The sequence below is a fragment of the Leptodactylus fuscus genome, chromosome 8 (assembly GCF_031893055.1).
Source record: "Leptodactylus fuscus isolate aLepFus1 chromosome 8, aLepFus1.hap2, whole genome shotgun sequence".
Taxonomy (NCBI): domain Eukaryota; kingdom Metazoa; phylum Chordata; class Amphibia; order Anura; family Leptodactylidae; genus Leptodactylus; species Leptodactylus fuscus.
The window spans coordinates 81,644,844-81,663,288 of NC_134272.1; the positions used below are offsets into that span (position 1 = coordinate 81,644,844).

General features: G+C 42.9%; 1 protein-coding gene across 1 annotated transcript in view; it reads right to left on the bottom strand.

Moving 5' to 3' along the window:
• Positions 1 to 18,099: 18,099 nt before the first annotated feature.
• The window catches only part of KIF5C (kinesin family member 5C), a 39,460-nt gene continuing 39,114 nt past the window's right edge, over positions 18,100 to 18,445 (bottom strand). The window contains exon 26 of the mRNA XM_075284514.1: positions 18,100 to 18,421. The gene's annotated coding sequence lies outside the window, so the exon portion shown is untranslated. The remainder of the gene's footprint in view (positions 18,422 to 18,445) is intronic.

The window sequence follows — 18,445 nt, forward strand, 5'->3', positions numbered from 1 at the left end:
TGGGCTGTATTTGGTTTGTGCGGAGGGGGGCCCTTTTGGCTTCCCTGCCCGATGATTTGTATGCTCCTGCATTGTTGCTCGACTGTATTTCTTCTGTTCATTCTGTATTTTATTGAAAAATCTTTAATAAAACCCGTTTAAGCACAAATAATAATAATAATAATAATAATAATAATAAATATAGGTCTGAACACTAATAGTGAACACAATTCCTTTAATCTGGCATCTACTAATCCAGAAAATCTGATAATCCTGCACTTTTATGGTTATGATTGAATGCCATAAATGTAATAGGGCATCTGTGTCCCCCTATAGCCACACTTCTCGGCCGCCCCCCAGCAGATCACGCAGGACTTCTTCTGTGTCTTTATGTTCCTCTTGTTAACTGTCTGACTCCCTTCAAGAACACAGAGAAAGACAAATCTCTTCAGGTCGGAGAGCAAACACAGCACATGAGGCTGTAAAGTGATCTAAGAGGCAGCTTATAGGCCGGTCCCTGCACATTGTGTGACATTGTCCCCGCTGCAGGCACACAATACACCTGTGTACAGTTACTTCACATCTCTCCGCTCTGCTGTTTGCATTGCAACATTCATTGCAAAACTATTGATTTTGACTCTTATTTGAAAATATCCTATAACAATAGCCAGAATCCAGGCTCCATGTATTACATGACTATTCTATATCTGTCAAACAGCAACATATTACATGCACAATACAAAAATCTACATCCAGTAATCCAGAAAGCCTACACATTTTGTTCCCAGTCTGTATTTTATGGGACATATAGGACCATAGGGCTCTGTTCACATGAATGCAGAATATTTGGGTTGCTTTCCTCCACCACAAATACAAACAGTATCCATTCCAGGTTTTGTCCTATGGTGGACAGCAATAACTAGAATGGGATCTAATCTGTGGTGTCCACAATAGATTGCCGTAATTTGTTGGGTATTTTTGAAAGGATTGAGCTGCCGTTACACAAGCATCATCCAAACTGGGTTGTCCGGCCATATTTGCAGCAGTCACCGGGATGAGACCTGAATGTCTATTCCCGGCCTGAACATCCTTCCATTCCCTATGATGTAGACTCTCCCACGTCAGCTTATTTTATTGCTTCCTTATATTTGCAGTCCTGTCCTGACTCTACAGGCCTGGCCGTTGAATAAATTGAAGCCTCCCGTGGTTTCCCTCTCTATACAGGATGTAGGGGTGGAGGCGCTGCAGGAAATTTAACATTTTCCTATGACCCAGAATGGAAGTTTTGCACCTCATAGGACACGAAGATAGCGCACAGTACCAGAGGGCAGGTCCATTGCTGTGACATATTGCCACCACGTGTTTTGGTTGTTCCATTTTATAGATAATCCTTTAATAGTCCCACAGTGGGGGATACTCAGTATGTTACAGAGGCCTAGTAATACAGATACAGGATAATACACAGTAATATAATACAGACGTAGACACACATAAACTGAGAAGAGAAGATATACTAGGAGTCCATAGCAGCTAAGGAACAGAAGAAGAAAGAAGGAAGACGTCATAATCATATTCATTTAGTTCTCTGTGCGAAGTGTCTTCGCTTGGTCTGATGTAGATTATACAGCCTGGTCGCGGTTGGAAGGAAGGACTTGCGATAGCTCCTTCTCACACTTGGGGTGAAGCAGACGGTTACTTACAGTGCTGCTAAGTCCCATCAAGGTCCCATACATGGGGTGGGATTTGTTCTCCCGCATGGAGGTCACCACGGACAGTATCCTTCTGTCACCCACCACCTGTACTGGGTCCAGGGGGCTCCCCAGGACAGAGCTGGCCCCTCTGATCAGCCTGTCAAGTCTATTCCTGTCCCTGGTTGATATACTGCTCCCCCAGCAGGCCACACCGAAAACGATGGCTGAAGCAACCACAGAGTTGAAGAAGACCCTAAGAAGTGGCCCCTGGACTCCGAAGGCCCTCAGTCTCCTGAGCAGGTAGAGTCTGCTGTGGCCCTTTCTGTGCAGCGCCTCCAGATGATCAGCCCAGTCTAGTTTATTGTTGAGGAGCACGCCCAGGTACTTATAGGTCCTGACTATCTCAATACATGTTCCTTGGATCTCCACTGGAGTCGGAGCACTTCTCCGTTTACTAAAGTCCACCACCATCTCCTTGGTCTTCCCAGCATTAATCCTGAGCTGGTTCTGCTGGCACCATTCAACAAAATCCCGGTTTAAGTCTCTGTATTCCCTATCGTCGCCATCAGTGATAAGGCCGACTATAGCAGAGTCATCGGAGTACTTCTGTAAGTAACAGCTGGATGAGTTGTGCCTAAAGTCAGCAGTGTACAGTGTGAAGAGAAATGGGGCAAGAACTGGACCTTGTGGTGCCCCCGTACTACAGATCACAGTGTCAGACACACAGTCCTGGGCTCTCACATACTGAGGGCGATTTGTCAGGTAGTCTAGGATCCAGTAGGACAGGTGATGGTCCACTTCACCAAGGTTCAGCTTCTCCCTCAGAAGCCCTGGCTGAATGGTGTTGAACGCACTGGAGAAGTCAAAGAACATTATTCTCACAGTGTTCCCGGGTTTCTCCAGGTGAGAGAGAGCTCTATGAAGAAGGTGGATGATGGCGTCATCTACCCCAATGCCCGGCCGATAGGCAAACTGGAGGGGGTCCAGAGCGGGGCTCACTAGGGGGCGTAGGTGTGTCAGGACCAGTCTCTCTAGGACCTTCAACAGGTGGGATGTCAGTGCTACTGGTCGGTAGTCATTGTAGCCCATCGGGTTGGGTTTCTTTGGTACTGGTACCACACAAGATGTCTTCCACAGTTGAGGTACCACTCCCAGCTTTAGACTTTTAGATTTTGTTTGTGAATTTTTATGGTTAGACAGATCAAAACAAGCAAAATATTAGATTCACTCCTGATGTACTGGCAGGAAACGGTCAGAAAAATCCATAAATGAGATTTAAGGGAACTGAAAACATTTCTAGGCAGAAGCCCCAGGAGGACAAGACTGATGAGCGGATCACATATTTGGTGTAGCCGGAGGTGCTCAGGTGTCCGACTCTCCCTAAAGGCTGCTGTAAATAATTTTTATTATTTTTAAGAAAATCTACATATATTTCTATGTCATGAGGATTTAGACGCTCATGTTAAAGGCCTCCAAAGCTTTCTGTATGTTCTTATCACTCCCGGGAGTCCAGGATCCTACACGGTGAGCTGGACATCATTCCCAAGCAAGGTGGGCCCCAAGGCCGCAATCATCAAATAAAGGGGACCCATCCCGCTATATGATGGGTCCCCACTCTATTCCTAGTCCTTACTGAAACTTGGAGGTAAGTTTTCATATGATTTTTTTTGTGACATCTGAATAAAAAATCCAAAACCTAACAGAATGTCCCCCCCAGACAATGACCTATTTTTTAATCAAATTTTTATGTTAAATATATTTTTGAAGAATTTTTCTTGCAGTTTTTAAAAAAAGTTCCTTGTTATTATCTACATTTTAAAAGTCTCCTCTAAATCCTGCAGTTCTAACTCTGTTCACCAAGTCAAATAATATGCTGAGACTTTCTGTTTTCTTTAGATTTCTTTGCAGCAATCAATTCACTTACAGCACACTGATGATCACAGCGATCATGTCTATGTAGATAAAACACAGAATCCAGCAGTCACAATAGATAATGTCACATCTAATCTACTCCCCTCTCTGCACAGGTCATATAGCATGTCAAGAAAACTCTCCCATAGAAGTCTATAGAGTCTGCTCTAGACCATTGTGTCTATGGCCCATGGTCCAGCTCTAGGAAAAAGGAAGTCACAAACTATTTTAGGCTTAGTAGTAAGAGTTGGAATTTTAAGATTTTTAGGATTTGTTTAAATATAGAAAACAACATAGGAAATTAAAACCATCACCAAAAATATGTTTAATACAAAAACGTAATTAAAAAGTTAGGCAATTTTCTGGCAACACTATACCTATGAGTACCATTGCCTACCCCAGCCAGTACCAGCTGTAACTTATAGGGGTATTTACAGCACCTACACACTATTATGGGGCATTTATGACATATATACACCGTTATGGGGGCAATTAAATTAGCTGCACGCTGTTAGGGGGGCATTTATGATGGATGCACAGTGTTATAGGTTATAGGGTCATCTTTAGTAGGCACTATGCAGCGCCGCACCTCCCATGAGGCGACCTGAAGCGACCACTTCAGGCGGCGCTATGCCAGGGCCCCGGGGAGGGCGGCGTTTTTGCTTACCTAAGCCAGTCCAGGACAAGCTGTCCTGGACTGGCTTAGCGTCACCGAGCGGTGGATTGGGGAGGCCCTGTGGACGCAGCGCTGCTCCAGCGGCCTCCCCTCACGGTTAGGCAGAGAGCAGGTCCCTGCCTGTAACGCCGCTCAGCCCCACCCCCTTCGCTCCGCCCCCTCCTCCTGCAACTATGGTGATGACAATGTAATGGGGGTATCGATGCCTCATTCCCTAAAACTATGGGCCAGACAAAAAAGGGTGTATAAAAATTTGGGGTGCGGGCGTCATACGCTAAAAATAGGTCTTAATTTTTTTAAGTCATGAGGGAGAGGCTTACGACACGTCAGGGGGAATGCCATAGTATACAAATAACCTATTCAACGCATTTATAATACTCCGCCTATGAACTAATGCAAGTTGTGCCAGACCAAACAAAAAGTGACCTAAATTACGGAGCGAACGCATTAAAGTTATATCACGTATCGTCGCCGGCCTCATTCCTCCACTACGATAATGTCAACATTATCCCTACGCACCTAGGAGACCTCCAAGACCTCCATAAATGCCTGGGAAAACTGTATATAGAAGAAGTCTTAGTTTAATGGCTACAGTGAATTTTCCACAGGCCAATTACAGGCCTGCAAAGCGCATAGAAAAATCCACAATAAGCGGCCTTTTCGTATTCCAGTCACTCCCCAGATCAGGGCAGAAATGAGCATACATAATGCGTCCACAATGAACGTAATCACAAGTGTGACAGTGAATATGCACTGATTGTAATGGCCGCCTAATCTCACACTAGCTTTTGACATCAGGCGTGTCTGGATTGTTCAGGTCTGCAGTGGTAAATCCTGTACGGCGCTAAAGGGGCTTCATGAGGATAGTGAGTGGGAAAATCCGGTAATTAGCAAAGACTGGGTAATTAAGACACAAGGAACCAATTAGAATATTATCCGACCATCTAATATGGCGTAACAGAGAAAGTCCACCTGTCAGCGAGAGGGCCTGACACGCTAATGGCCCTGGAACATGGAGACACCAACAAGCTGCTACATGAACAGGGTTATCCGGGGCTTCAGAAGAAGAAAAACTTCCCGTATGATCCTATAAATGTCTCATCAAAGGGAAGACGATTTCTGTCAAGTTGTTTCTTAGTTCAGTCGGTTTTTAGGCAATGGCCAATATGGCCGCCATCACATGCCTGACTTAGGATCCTGAGAGTAAATCTGTATAGTTTCGTTATACTGTAACTTGCAGCAAAGCAAGAAGTTTTACACATTTTAGAGTTTTTGGTGGTCTTAGACAGTGAAAGATTTAACTGTAAATTCCCATAGGGCGCAAAGGGGTCCATGTTACATCCCCAGGTGGTCTAGGACAGTGAAGAAGTTAATGGTATGTTCAGGTTGCTCTTGGGATTCGGTCAAACAGGCCCTAGAACAGGGGAAGTGAAGATACATTACTAACTATAGCGATATCCCATTCAGGAATATGGAAAAGCTGGGTGACCAGTTCTGTTGGATCTGTTATGGCATCCAAATAGGGTTTCATCCAGGAAGACACAACTGACGAATGGATGAATATGTGGCGACTTGTTGATTCCAACATTTCACGTCACACAATGTACGGCCTTATTCACATTTTATGTGGATGTCCATGTTATTCATAGTCTACATGCACACCCATAATAGGCGCAGGCATACATCTGTTCTTTATTTCCAGACCACTGGCGATGTCCATGCGCATAACGGACCACACATTGACGACATGGTTGTGCTCTCTGTTATTAACTAATCCGAGAGACAAAGAAAATATAGAAAAAAAAAAAGTTGATCTGTTTTTCACAGACAATACATGAAGCAAAAATGAGCAGGATCAGGTGGTACGTGATTACTACGGACATCACACGGCCACAATATGTGTGAATACGGCCTAAATCAGCACATGGTTAAATACATGTCTCTTATTAGTCACTTGGTTTGTTGACTGAAGCCGCAGTGACAGGAAGGACTATAGGGGGTCAGCTACGGAGCACAAAAAGGTGTCTGTCATCATTATCATGGCCAGGGTTAAACAACAACCAAGGTGAATTATTTGGGGTGGGTGCTGGTTGTTCCCGCACATATATAACATGGGCGTATGGTTCTGTCTAAGGTGGTGCAAAAAATGCATTGTTTAGCATGCGCCATTTTTCAATAGAGGGTATATCCAACCTCTAGGACTCTGACCTATTGGGAGAACAAGGTCCAGTCACCTCCATTTGCTCCTTGCTAGACTTCCATAACGCCCATATACTTCCATAGCAGTAACCTCTCCATTGGCGTTTATTGACGCACCTTGTCATAAATGAGGCATCTCTTGTGCCGAAGCCAGGGAAATGAAGACTGGAGTGAATATGTCAGTCTTCACGAATATCCATGACTATAGTAGTGGGCTCATGGATGTCGGTCAGTCATAGAGCCATAACATGAACATGCGCCCTTAGGGCTTGTTCACACGGAGTAAACGCGGCACGCAATGTGCCGCGTTTACGGGACGTTTGCGCCGCAATTTTGATGGTGCATGTTTGCGGTTGCATTAACGCTGCGTTAACGCGCATTTACATGGCGCTAACGCGACCGCAAACATGCACCATCAAAATCGCGGCGCAAACGTGCCGCGTTTACTCCGTGTGAACGAGCCCCTACTCCGAATTAGGACCGATCCTCACAAAAACAATAAAGCTTTCATTTTTCAAAAGGTAGGTTACAAAATGAAAGAAGAAATCTGATTGGTTGCTACGGTCACCTTCTCTATTCTTGAGGCCTAGCATGTTTATGGCCGTCTTTATTAATATTATTTACCCGGGACCCCCGTAGATCAGCACCTCGGGTCACCCATCAGATATCAATGACCTGCCCCAGGACGGGTCACTAATATTTACCTCTCACAAAACCCCTTTATACATGGACAAGGTGCAGATTCTTCTTAGATTATTCTCCCATAAAAGCCGCTGGCGCCAGTGCAAAAAAAAAAGAAGTCAAATATGTACAAAACGGCAGAAAAACACAGTAATAAATAGAGAAAAAACAAACACAATCCTCCCCGCGGCCCGGAGCTGCCCGAGACTGTTTAGTAATAGGGAGGGTCAGGCACAAAGACGTTTCATCATCTTAGAAAGTTGCGAGGCCTTGTGTGCACTTGTGAAAATGACAATTAACCCTTTAATGTGCAACCACAGTCGCATCCCCAGTCTATTCCAAGACCCTCGGTATGGCGGCCCACTAGATCAGCCGGAGACCACTCTACTAGACTACTCCATTTATTGCAGGTGGACACCTTTAAGGACATGTCCACACTGACAGATTTTACTGCCTTGTGACTTATTCAAGCAATTTGCTGCGTCTTTATTGTGTTTTGTTACACATTTATAGCCTAAGACACTGAACTAATTGTACCGGCCTGTGTGTAAATAAGGGCCACACTCAGCTAATGGCCCGAAAGGAAGACTCGGTTTAGGCTCTGTTCACACTTGTGTCAAGGTTTCTGTTTACAATAGGAACAACAACGCACATCCGGACGCAGAGTCACATGACGAATACCACCGGCACTGGACAAACCCCACTGATGTAATACGCCCCCTACTGGGCGCCATAACATTCAGTTTTCTGGTGTAGATGGTTGTAGCTTTGGCGCTGAGTTGGGCAGAAACCAAGTGCAGTTGGGGACACCCAGGCCCGACAAATTTACTACGACAATCCCTGACCTGGTCACAGCTTCTTAAAGGAGTTGTCCAGAAATTAAGACAAAAAAAATATATAAAGGTATAAAATAAAAAATATTAAAAAAAAAAAGCACACTCAACTGTCCGTCTCCAGGGATCGGCGCAAAACCGGCAAGAGACAGACAAAAATGCGTTACTTTTTTAATTTCACGCCGTCCCCAGCCTCCTGACAGGCTTCTCAGATTCCTGGACAATCCCTTTAATAAGGAAGGCAAAAAACAAACAACACCGAGCCGATCCTCGTGTATTACCACTGGAAGAAAATGTGGTCTAAATGGAGAGACAAGTGCTTGCTCACTGGGTTGGACGCAACAACCCAAATAGCCTTGAAAGCAAGCAAGTCCAGGGTATATAGAATAAGGTGGAGGGCAGATGGGATCTAATATGGAGGCACCGAACATACCGGCGATACGAGACACTGTATGGATTTATGACGCAGTTTCTATCATATAAGAAAAAAGCGCACCATGCTTTACTGTCCACCAGCAACATTGTGAGACGGTTGCCAATGATATCCGCCATATGACAGAGCTAACAGTTTCCATTCTAAAGGGAAACCACTAATAACGTGCATACAGTGCCCAAGAAGATGATTGCACCGTTCCATTCACCTACATGTCGCAGTCAATTCCCATTGTACTCTCTGCACCTGCAAATTGGTGAAACAGGAACGTCGCTTTATTCCCATCGACACACAACAGTGCTAACTTTCAGGTCCGGATGATACTTTTTGTCATCAATCGTATTGTGAATTTTGCCCAATAATTGGACTTTTGGCGATCGCTGCTCCGTGGACGCAGGACTATATACTGTATAGACACATACAGACCATATAATGGTGAACACATCTCATAAAATTACTTCTGAAAGCTCTTTGAAATATTTCTGTCAATTTTTGAATTTTGGATTTTCAAAAAGTTGGGTCAGAATTGAGTAAAAAAAAAAAATTCAAAAAGTCTTAAATTTCTTGTAGGCCCACGATGCAAAAATACTGTTTTTACCAACAATGGCAATTCTTAATCAGTCGTTGAAGGCGAATTTAAAGGCGCAGGGAGGAGGATGCAGGTACAGTGTATATATATATATATATATATATATATATATATATATATATATATCTCCTGCCACCAGATGTGACATGTTACTGTAAATCCCAACCAACCCCCACATAAGCCATAGCCAGACACCGGCAATAAATCCCGTAAAGCTTAAACAAAGTCATGTACTCTGTTAACCAAAGGAGATCCCGCTGGATTCCCAGGAAAACCGCATTTAACCCATGCTGGGAACATTCCAAGGAAACTAGCTGCTGCCACCTACAGGTGAAAAGTGTAAGAACACAATGTGAACTGGAGCAGTACATGCTGGAAAGAAGTGCGACTATTCCCAGTCTATCCAGTAGATTGATCCTAAACTGGTTTTTTCACCAGTTTTACCTTAATATGTCACAATACACAGAATATACTCATCATTTAACCCTTTCTACCAGAAGGGGTCACTTTCTCAAACCGGTAGCCTTCTAGCAGTGGCAAAACTACAACTCCCAGCATACACTGACAGCGAGGACTTGTGGTTTCTGAGGCTGCTAGACGGTGACAGGTTGGAGAAGACCACGGTGCCCATTTCCTCATATAATAGAGTGTCCGAAATATTCACATATGTAACAAAAAATTGCAAACATTTTTTGGATCATAAAAGTCCCACATAGCTGTAAATCTAGTAGGCCTTCCCACTCACATGGAAATGTCACTTATAGGGGTCTCATCCCTATGGATCACAGCGGTCGCACCCCAGGATGACAACATAACAAAGGACAAAAAAGTTACAAAAAGGAAACAAATGAAATAGAATGTTCCTATTTGTAACAGGACCTGCTGGGACTTGTTGTACTACTGTCTGACGCTGTTGGAGAATGAATGAGAGCTCCAGGTGCTGTCACCTATTTTCTTGGGCATTGATTTTTGGGGTCCCCCCTTCTATGGGGTAATCTACACAAACATATAAAATCATCACCGTAATAGTGGCTCATAAAGGTGGTAACTGGAGTAGCCCTTTGGGGGTGTTAGGGGGCCCCCAAAACTATAAGATAATATTGTGACCTATTATACTGTGCTGGCATGTCATTGATCTGCTGGTGTTGGGGCCCCTGACTCTTTCCATGGGGGCCCCATATAGTGCCCTGCTAGCTCTGGCCTTGTATATAAAGCACCTGACATATAAATAGCGTTAGATGGGCCAGGAGGGCAGCACTCACCCGAGTCACCCCACAGTGGCAGCTCCAGCCCCGACCAGCTCCTGCCAGCTCCGGCACTGCAAGTCCTGAGCGATCCCCGGGAGCCTGCTGTCTGCAGCGAGGGGCGGTGACCCGACTGCATACACCCCTAAGTGGGCGGGGCACCCGAGCTAACAGCTCTAGGGGTCTACAACAATGTATCCAGGTGTCAGTACTAGAGAGCAAGCTCAGATACACCGAGATACAATGTATAGGATAGCAACTGTAGAGCATCTGCATCACAATGTATCTAAGCTTACAAGCCTGCTTTTATTAGTCTGATATGTATCTAAGTTTACAACCTAATAATCCGCATCTGAATATCTAACTGTATCTAAGCTTATAGCCCTGTACTGTGCATTAGTGTATCTAAGCTTACAGCCCTATACTGTGCATTAGTGTATCTAAGCTTACAGCCCTATACTGTGCATTAGTGTATCTAAACTTATAGCCCTATACTGTGCATTAGTGTATCTAAACTTATAGCCCTAAACTGTGCATTAGTGTATATAAGCTTATAGCCCTGTACTGTGCATTAGTGTATCTAAGCTTATAGCCCTAAACTGTGCATTAGTGTATCTAAGCTTATAGCCCTATACTGTGCATTAGTGTATCTAAGCTTATAGCCCTAAACTGTGCATTAGTGTATCTAAGCTTATAGCCCTAAACTGTGCATTAGTGTATCTAAGCTTATAGCCCTATACTGTGCATTAGTGTATCTAAGCTTATAGCCCTGTACTGTGCATTAGTGTATCTAAGCTTATAGCCTTATACTGTGCATTAGTGTATCTAAGCTTATTGCTCTGTACTGTGAATTAGTATAGCTAAGTTTATAGCCCTATACTGTGCATTAGTGTATCTAAGCTTATAGCCCTAAACTGTGCATTAGTGTATCTAAGTTTATAACACAGTACTGTGCATTAGTGTATCTAAGCTTCCAGCCAAGTACACTGCATCAAAGTATCTAACTGAATCTAAGCTTACAAACCTGTTCTCTGAATTAGTGCATCTAAGCTTACTAGTAATTCAGTATATCTAAGCTTACAATTCTGTTCTCTGAATCAGTACATGTAATTGTATCTAAACTTACCAGCGACCCAGTGTATCTAAGCTTACAATTATGTTCTCTACATCAGTATAACTGTATCTAACTTTACAAACTGTTTTCTAATGCTGCATCTAGTTTGGTAACTTAATTCTATGTATCTCATTGTTTCTAAATATATCTAAGCTAACATTCCATTCCCCTGCATTACAATGTATCTAACTGTATCTAAGCTTACAAAAATGTTCTCCGCCCCACTGTCTATTAGACTGCATAACAAGTTTGAGCTTAGATCTAGTTGGATACATTGCAATGTAGAGAACAGGCTTCTGAGATACAGTTAGATACAGCATGTAGATATCTGACTGTGCTGAACTTTAAAGGATATATAGATAGTAAGCGTGTAAACTTATATTGGTGATAGAGTTATAGGGTGACACAGACATCTTTGGTTGCATAACACCAACCGCGTCCAATGTCACTCTATAATTCTAACCAAAGCAGGGTATTACATTGATGATCCAGGGTAGAGCATTCCAGAGAAGAGGTGCAGTTCAAGAGAAGACTTGGAAACGGGAATGAGAATGAGGAAACAGAGTGTACAAGTCTAAGAACATTGGTATGGAGAGGACAGGTGGAGCATTAGACAGTGACAAAGCAGGTGATGTATGGAAGTAAAGCAGTTATGAAGTGATTTTGTGGACGAGAGTAACAGATCTGAAATGTATATATGTACCTCTGTGTACATTCTGTGCCGTCTAAATTTTATTAATATACTTTGACAGTCATAGCATTGACACAAAGGTCCAGGTCTCCTACTAGCCAGAGGTATGAGGCTAATTTTCTGGCTACCAGCAATCACCAGTAGAGGGAGCTCACTTACACTGAACTCACCAGTATGTAGTAGGCTCCCTCTAGTGGTGGCTGCTGGTAGACAGAATGTTTTAGGTCTCTGTGTAGAGGATTTGGAACCTTTTGTCAGAAATACAGCACCCTGACCGCTATACTATATAGTAAGAAATGAATCAGGGGGTTGGACAGAAATACAACTTATATATATTTCACAGCAGGTGCAGACACCAAGTAAATTATAACTTTATATACAATTGAAAAAATTCTTTTACCTCTTCCACTTTGCCTTCCTATAAAATATGAAGAGGATTCAGTCCTTTTTTGGGATTTCTCAGAATCTGGAGATGAGTCACATAGATAAAACATTGTGCAGGGAACCCGAGACGCCGGTAACCGGAGCCGGGCGTTAGGCAAAGCAATGACGTGAGGCCTAGCGACAGAATTATACAATATCACATCCTCCCAGACAAAGCCACCGGCCCAGAGGCATTAGCAGGCCAGTATGTAGTTTGGAAGTCACATCTATATGTAGAACTGGCCCTTACGGGAATGAAGGTGATTGTACAGCGTCTGGAGATCTGTGAATAAGTCTATATGAAGATATTGTAAAGTTTTGAGATTTTCAAGCCAATTTAAAACAGGGAAACAAAGCGAGGACTCGCCCCGTCCATCAAAGAGACATCTCAGAGATAAGTGAAGAGGTGGATGGAAGGTGAAACCTCTACAGCGAAAATGTACAGGGCCAAAATCATTAAAAGCCGTGTCAGTACAGAATAGGTGAAAAATAGTTAGGAAGGCGATAAATGGCTCCGAAATCTCTACGGACACGTACTAAAGAAATCCAAAAATCTACTGCACTCAGATGTCAAATACATATACATTAATCAGAGCTCAATGGGGCATAACAGATATGGTATTCGAGATTCTGGATTATTGGACCTAAGAAATGGATACAAAAATCACTTAAAGGGTTATTCCAGTAAACTAACCCTTACGGAGACATAAAATACTGTATACTCATCTATTCGGCTGGGGATCAATCGGAGATTCTACCCTCAGGTCCTTAGTCTTGCAGGGGTCTTCCTCAGGTCCTCCCGTTGGTCTGATGTTGCCAAATCATGAGTGAAATCCTGCACAAATACATCGAGGACTACAAAACCATACTGTGCATGTATGGGACTTTGCTGATGTCTTGGTGAGGCGAGAGGATAAACTCCCACTGCCCTGGTGGCCACCCTAGCATTGGGGGATTAAAATGACTAGAGGAGGTGATGGACTCTCTTTAAAGGGATCCTAACATTGGATACCCTTTTTTTCTGACTAACACGTCGGAATAGCCTTAAGAAAGTCTTCTCTGTGCCGCCCTTTTGTTGGAAGACCCGTTTCTCTTCGGCATGCAAATGAGTTCTCTCGCAGCACCGGGGGCGTTCCCAATGCTGCGAGAAAACTCTCCAGCACTGCCTTCATCTTCTTCTGGAACACCCTCTCTCTGTGTCTTCTTCCTCCTGAGTGTCAATCTTCTAGGCCTCGGACTGAGCCAACTGCGCATGTCTGGGCCGCAAGAAAATGCCCGCTTACACTAGCTTACTGTGTAAGTGGCCGCAAGAAAATGGCCGCTTACACCAGCTTACTGTGTAAGCATCTATTTTCTTGTGAACTGGGCATGTGCAGTCGGCTCTGCCCGAGGCTTGAGGCCTGGAAGATTGAAACCCAGGAGAGGAGAAGACAGGGAGAGGGCGTTCCAGAAGAAGATGGAGGTGGCGCTGGAGAGTTCTTTTGCAGCATTGGGGACGCCACCAGTGCTGCGAGAGAACTCATTTGTATACCGAAGAAAACCGGGATTTCTACCGAACAGCGGCACGGAGAAGACATCTAAAGGTAGGAGAAGAAAAGCCTTTCTTAAGGCTATTCCTACGTGTTAGTCAGAAAAAAGGGTATCCAATGATAGGATCCCTTTAAGCATTCTCAATGGTTAAACAATAAACTGTAACATCCATTTAAAATATAGAACAAAAATCTAAAACAAAATGTTACAATGTTATAAAAGAATATTCAAAATATTGAGAATAGTATATACAGAATCTTTTCCCATAAGACTATATATCAATCTGCATTGCAATATGGACCTAAATACCTACCATATTGTAAATGGACTCCATTTGCAATATGGTAGGTTCCCTTAAAGAAAACTGTTCTGGGTTTGTAATCATTTTGGGGTGTATTTCAAATACTGTAGCCCATATAAATAACTTGTTCCAAATAGTCACCACCGATTCACCCCGCAGTTCTAACTCTGCCCCCATCGCCCAAAACTACTGGTATCCCATATACGGGCTCGTGCACACGGAGTTAACGCGAGTGCATTTTAGCATAATACACATGTAAAAAATTTCACTGAAGTCAATGGGAGAGTTATTTTAACATGTGTATTCTATACACGTGTATTATGCTAAAACGCACTTGCATTAACTCCATGTGCACGAGCCCTTAAAGGGGCTGCATCACAAAGGCAGTAACATTGAATTAAAGGGGTTTTATGAGATCACTGAGAAACTAACTGGGGACCAGAATTGGGATAAAATACAATAAGAAATTATATATACTTGCCTGACCTCGATTTGGGATGTGCCCCTCCCCCATTCCCTCCAGTCCACCCCAAACTTCTCAGGTAACTCCATCAGCCAATCACTGGCCTGAGCGGTCACATCAACATTACAAAAAGTGAGACAGTAAAATTTCAGTTTCGTGCTTTCAACCCATCATTATTTGGAGTAAGGGGCGGACACGAGACGTAAACTGTAATTCAATTTTATTAGATTTTTTTTTCAGTTTGACATTTTCAGATAAAATACCATGCAATCTGCCAGTGTATCATACATCTGTCATAGTAAGAGCTGGAGACGTGTCCTGGGGGGGATTCCTGCGAGACCCTTTTGCAGCCGGAACAGTTTGAAATATGTTACAGATAAAATCTGTCGGCAAAAGCAAAAAAGTCCTTTATAGAGCAAAAAAAATCTGATGTTTTTGTTACGTTTGATCTTCCATCTAAAAATGACGTTTCCTTTATTTGTTCCCTAAAATGAACGCTACGACACATATACACGGGACACAACCACCATCGGACATATACAGCGCTACAAAAAGCTTCTTCGTCTAATCCAACAATGAATATTGGAAGAAAAAAAAAATCTGTTTTTAGGAAAACAGAAAATATATACAGTTACAAAAAGAAATCGACAAAAATAGAAAGAAACGGCATTGTAACCAGAGATTTGTAATTACAGTCGGAGTGGATAAAGTATTTCTGAATAGATTCAATTTATAATAAATTATTTAACAATTAAAACATTTTTTTTAAAAAAACCTGAAATATTTGAAATTCTGAGGAATTTCATCTGATATTTCCGTATCGTCTTGTAGTAGTGGAAGGTGATTAGAATTAAAAGGGATTGTCCAATGGGTTAAAAAAAAACAAAAAAACTTCTACAAATGGCTCAGAATGGATTAAAAAAAATAAACAAAAAGAAGTCACTCCTCTCACCGACTTCCTCCAGTTCTGACACTTCCAGGTACTTGGATGGGAAGTGCCGACATGAGCATTGCTTCTTTGATTTTTTTTTAACCCCTTTGTAACAAAATAAATTTATCTGCTGGACAACCACCTTAAAGGGGTTGTCTTAGAGTTGGACAAATCCCTTTGGAAACTGGGGGAGGTGTAACAAAAAACAAAAACATACTACCTATCACCTGTCTCTGGCACCCCATTGCCCGCTCCGTTCTCACGCGGTGTCCTGATTGCCATAAGTCTTCTGCCCTGTGTGACCGCTGACATCAATCAGTGGCCTCAGTTGTCTTAAGGAACCTCTCCAGCAACTGCTGAGGCCACCAATTGGTCTCAATGGTCATGCGGGGCGGGGGACAACCAGCGAAGAGGACCAGACACCAGCAGAGGACAACGGAGCACTGCACACAGAGGAGTATGGATTTTTTTTTTAAATGTCACACCACCCCCAGGGGTTTGTTCAATTCCTGGACAACCCCTTTAATTTTTTTTTTTTTCATTTTACAAGCAAAAATATTTTTTGCTTAAATGGCATGTCCAGGATTAAAAAAACAACATGGTAGCCTTTTTCCAAAAACAGCGCCACCCAAGTCACTGGGCTGTCATGTTACTGCAATCCCGTAGAACTCCCTTCAGTTCCAACTCTGAAAAATAATCCACAATGAGCCAGAAAATCTGACTGGCTGATCAGATACTGGCGTCACTGCAGAAAATCAGAGTTACTGCCTGAACGAGGTCACAAACTAAATCTGTATTCTGGTCTCAGATGTCCATAATGTGGCGGCAACACTCACACCTCCCCACCGCATCTGTGGTTCTAATGAACCAAATTTAGGAGACCCCTTTAATCATCTGATTGGCAAGGTCCAGGATCTCGTGAGTTGAAATCTGTATTATTATTGACCTCTGACACCAGCTTTATGACAATTCTTCTAGGGGAGCACAAATATTTAACATTTTTTTTGATTTTAAGATTAATAAATATTTCTAAGATTTGTGATGCTTATTGAAACAATTCAATAAAAATACTGAATTTATTTTCTAAAAGTTTGTACAAAATAAATTAGTTTCTTCAAGGGGTTCCCAAGGACAAAAAAATTGGTTGCTGATCCTATGGATGCATCATCAATATCAGATCAAAGGGGTCCAACTTGGAAACCCCGACAATCAAATGATCAGCTACAGAGAGTCTGGTGTTTCCTTTGTTATTTACCACAGCGCCATACTTCCAATAGTGGCTATACCTGGTACTGCAGCTTGGGCCCATTCAAAATGCTCTGAGCTGCTACTAGGCACAGTCACTGTGCCACACCATTGTGCCATGGCCCTTTCCCAATCAGCTGATCAATGAAGATGCCCCAATGATCGGATACCGACGGCCTATCCCATATACAGGCCATTAATTTTGCAGTCCTTGGAAACCTCCCCAAATGTTACATTCCCCCCTCCTGCCTCCATCACTCATGGGGTATACATGTTCCTGCGTTATACACTATATTCGCTTCATTTACATTATAAATTAACATTTAAAGCAACGGAAAAAAAAAAACTATTCACAAAAAACCCCAAACCAATAAATTAACCAAAAAAACATAACAACATTAGAATATTGTACACGGAGCGTATTGTACAGGACAGGCCCGTCCACCAGTTTCCGTTTCCTTCACCGCAAATCGTCTAATAGAAGTCTTAAAGTTCTGTAAAGAAAGATACACCTACTAAGACTACACACTGGCAGTTACTCCTTAAAGAAACTTTTTTTTTCCTTTTTTTTTTTTTTTCTTTTGTTAATTTTTGAACTGGCACATAAGGGTTAAAGAAGGCATAAAAGTCATCTTTGCAAATGTTAATGGTGTCAAGCTTACCCTGGGCGCGGCCGTATCGGCTACGGTGGTATAGGGCTTGTCGAATACATTCAAATCTCTTTTGCAATGTGCTTGAAAAAAAAGTAAAAAAAAAAAAAAAATGTGTCCGCTGTGACCGGGAATTTGTTCTGAAAAGCTAATTGATATTAAGGGCAACCGGTTAACCAGAGGTGGAAGAGAATACGAAAAACATGGCTGCTTTCTAAACACATGGCTGCAATACCAGACACAACCTGTAGATAGATGTGGCGCCGTTTCTGGAAGTTTGTCCAATTCTGGACAACGCCTTTAAAATGTTAGCCCCTCCCCTTTCTCCATACCTACCCATGACCTTAGAGACATAGGCTAGACCTGGCTGACAAATGGCGGCTTTGGTCATCCTCGTATTTACTACTTACGTTAGTTATAATATTACCTTCTTCTCTTCTCTAAATTCATGTAGCCGTACCCTGTAAATTGCTCTGGTCTCCTGATTTAGGCAGAACCATTGTAAGGAGGGTGGGTAAGACGTAACAGGGCAATGACCCCATCTTTAGGCCAATTAACCTTTTCAGGGGTAACAAGAACACATACAGGGCAAAATGACAGCACCAAAATGGCGGGTCACTTAAGGTCACAGCGGCAGAACTCATATGTTCTATACATTACATAGGCTGAGATAAGTGCGACTCTGTACATTGATGGGCTTTTCGATGAAGCTGGATAAAATGCGAGAGTCGGGGCTGGTTTTCATGATTGTTAAGAGCTCAGAAAGGTGCAATGACATGTGTACGACTGGCGAGCGTGAGGTTGGTGGCGCCACATGCTTAGCGATGATCTTCTAATCTGTTGGGAGAGAGAGACAAGCAT